The sequence below is a fragment of the Azolla caroliniana genome, unplaced genomic scaffold (genome assembly GCF_043228905.1).
Source record: "Azolla caroliniana isolate FFs.n. ecotype wild unplaced genomic scaffold, voAzoCaro1.0.p SCAF_7, whole genome shotgun sequence".
Taxonomy (NCBI): domain Eukaryota; kingdom Viridiplantae; phylum Streptophyta; class Polypodiopsida; order Salviniales; family Salviniaceae; genus Azolla; species Azolla caroliniana.
The window spans coordinates 14,246,639-14,250,557 of NW_028230442.1; positions in this window are offsets into that span (position 1 = coordinate 14,246,639).

Here is a 3,919-nt window from a genome sequence, read left to right on the forward strand (position 1 = left end):
TATGCGTACATGTCGCGTGTAGCGGAAGTGCGTGAGCCAGAGAGCTACGCAGAAGCGGCAAAGGACGCAAATTGGCATGCCGCAATGGAGGAAGAAATGCACGCATTGGCAGAGAATGAAACCTCGGACCTGGTTGACGCACCAAAGGGTGTGAAGCCGATCGGATGTAGGTGGGTGTACAAGGTCAAGTATAACACCGACGGCTCGGTCAACTGATACAAGGCCCGGTTAGTAGCGAAAGGCTATGCACAGCAACACGGCATTGACTGTGATGAGACATTTGCATCGGTCGCAAACATGATGCCCATCCGTGTTCTGCTTGCGGTAGCTGCGGCGAAGGGGTGGCATTTACATCAAATGGATGTCAAGAATGCGTTCCTGCAAGGCGAGCTTGAGGAACAGGTGTACATTATACAACCCCCCAGATTTCACTACAGAATGAACACCTCGGCAGTCTGCCAGTTGAAGAAGTCCCTTTACGGACTAAAGCAAGCCCCACGTTCTTGGAACGCGAAAATCACGCAGTGATTGCGTCGGATGGGATTTGCGACATCCAAATCGAACTCTTCATTGTTCATTTGGAAAGGTCGCCTCGGGCTGGTTAGTATTTTACTTTATGCTGATTACTTGATCATCACCGGCATTGACCGAGGTGAAACTGACCGCGTAAATCTCCAGCTTGCGAGATCATTTGACATGAAGGACCTGGGGGACCTTCATTACTTCCTCGGAATCAAAGTGATATGTACCCCTAAAGGCATACTGATCAGCCAACGGCATTACGTGTTGTGTATGCTCTTCAAGTTGGATAGAACCGTCAAGCTTCGCCCCAACTCCGAAAAGGTTTGCAACCCGAAGAGGTTCTGACAGATTGTCGGAAGCCTCATATACTTGACTATCACTCGACCAGACGTCAGTTACCCAGTCAGTGTGATTAGTCAGTTCATGGCGCGGCCAACCAAGGAGCACCTTCAATGCACACAACGCGTACTCCGGTACGTCATTGGCACTATATCGGACCAATACTGTCGCGTAGTTAGTCGGCTACACCGTTGCTAATTGGGCCGGAAACACCAGCGATCGCCGATCCACATCCAAATTCGCGTTCTCTCTTGGGCGCGCCGCAATCGCGTGGAGTAGCAAGATGCAGCTGACAGTTGCACTATCAAGCACCGAAGCCGAGTATAGAGGAGCGGTTGTCACCACATGCGAAGCCATCTGGCTAAAACGGCTACTTAAGGATCTGCAGGTGGAGGTGTCTGATCCGACGACGATCTACTGTGACAACCTCGACAGCATCCAATTAGCGAAGAACCTTGTCTTCCATGCCCGGACTAAGCACATTGAGGTGCACTACCACTTTGTCCATGAGCGTGTCCTCCCCAGTGAAGTCGAACTTCAGTATGTTCCGACGGATTGGCAGACCACCGACATTTTCACCAAGCCCCTTGGTCTCGACAAGTTGCGGCAATTCTCAGGTGCGCTTGGGTTGCGACACCTCGATGTGCCGAACTTGAGGGGGAGAGAAGTCCCAGAAGACCACGGAACGGAGCAAGAAAGGAGCAGAAGAGACCGTGACGCCGAGTCGAATGATGAATTCGATTTCAGGTCAGCTGAAGAAGCCCAGGGTGGATCCGTGAAAGAGTCCAAAAGCGGGCGTGAGGGAAGCAGCCAAAAGAAAGAGCCGAAGCCAGCCAAGCATGGGGGAGATGAAGCCAACTTGGACAAGAGCGAAAACCGATCGAAGGAAGCTGATACAGTTCGGATGTTTGATTCGGAGACGTCGAATCAACCGAGGGCAGCCAAAGAGGTGCCAACATCGTGACAGCAAGGGAGCTGAGAAGGGCTGCACGAGCACACACGCCGACCGGAAGGGTTGAGGCGCGCGGAATCGAACAAGACGAGGAGCGCAAGCGAGGCGTGAAGCCAGAAGAAACCGGAGTGGTGATCCGGAAGAACCAAAAGAGCCTCAAGTTGAACTTGAGGGGGAGTGTTGAGATTCAAGCTCAACATTGGCCGGATCGGCTATGCAAGCCGAGAACCGGATCGGTTAGGACCGATCAGTTAGGCCGGACCGGTGTGCAAACTGGTGTGCAACGAGAAGCCGTAGTGGTGCGTAAACCGCAAGGCCGTTGGAAAGATATTCCACGTAGGAATATATTTTGGGAGTTATTGTAGAGCTCATTTATGAGCCTTGAAGTACGTGTCAGTACTTTTGTCAGTTCGTATGGACTTGTATAAAATTTCTCACTGAGCACATCCTATGTACAGACTGAGCATTATTATTTTGAAATAGAGTTGTGTGTATTGACTCTCTCTCTCTCTCTCTCTCTCTCTCTCTCTCTCTCTCTCTCTCTCTCTCTCTCTCTCTCTCTCCCGCGTATTGTGTGTGTCCAACCTTTCCATTAAACCTTGTTTTTTCCTATGTTCGGTTTTTTGTTGATTCCGCACGTTGTTCTTTTTCACTCATGAACCGGTTGACTACTCCTACATCATAACCGATGTCCAGCCGGGTACACACCATCGCATACATCAAGCTCCCGACGGTAGAGGCATATGGTATCTTCATCATATCCGTCTTCTCTGCCTTTGTCTTCGGGCTTTGCTTTTCGGCCAACTTGCAATTTGCCGGAAGTGTCAATCTGACCGGTTTCATCTCCAACATGTTGAACCTTTGAATCACCTTTGTCACGTACTTGTCTTGTGACCCAGTTCTCACCAGGTCTATTCGATCCGGTTTCCGGATCTCTTCCGTTTCTCACCGGGTCCATTTCATTCATAACCAGATCTCATCCGGAGGGACCGATTTCCCAACATTAACAACATGCCACCACGATGATGTAATTCTAGTTTTCCCATGGTATATACCAACCTTTTCCACAAAATAAGGAATTATTTCTGCCCAAGGTTGGGTACCTATGCACATACCTTTCAACAAATTGAATCTTCGAGCCACAATATGATTCTCCAAATTTAGTAATATAACTCCCCCTAACCGTTTTGGAGTACAGATATTGTTCCATGATACCCAACTCATACCTAGTTTTGATTCTTTCTTCCACAATGTATATTTTTTATTTTTTGATCAAGTGATTTCTTTGTCCAAGGTAATAATGACAAAAAATAAAAAATCATTGGAATCATTATAGCTTGTACCACTTTGAGACAAGTACTAAACAGTCATGCTTGAGACTTCCAATACATAAATTTGTCTAAAATGGTCCCCGATATCCAATTCAAACTTTGAGACGTTGAGATATCAACACCAATAGGATAACCTAAGTGCCGACACACATTGCCTTGATCCAATATTTGGCCACACCATCCAAGATCAACCAAATCACTCTTAGTGCATTTAATGAGCATCGACTTTCGCATATTTATATGTAATCCTGACGCCAATGCAAACACTTTCCACACATCCATGGCTTTTGCTATATTATCAGGTACCGCTTTAAGAAATAAGAATGAATCATCGGCCAATGCCTGAGCTATCAATTGTTTCCCTAATGGTAGAGCTAGTCCAACTATTTCCCCACATGTTGCCAACTCATGCATCTTCACCAAAATCGGGTGTGTAAGCAATTGCAAATAATAATGGACTCAATGGACATCCTTGTCTAAGTGATCTTGCCAATGGTATTGCCATAGTTACTCCAGCATTTAACATAATGTCTGACACTACACCTAATCTCACCAACAACGGGATGAGAGACATCCTTTCCCCAAAACCCATATGGGACAAGAGTTGAGTAATAAAAGGCCAACTTACATGATCATATGCCTTCTCGATATCTAGTTATATAATTACAATTTGTTGTTTGGATTATTTTGCATAATGCATTGCCATTTGCACATTCAAAATATTATGCAAGTTATCCCTTCCCTTAATAAACCCATATTGCATTGGATGGACCAC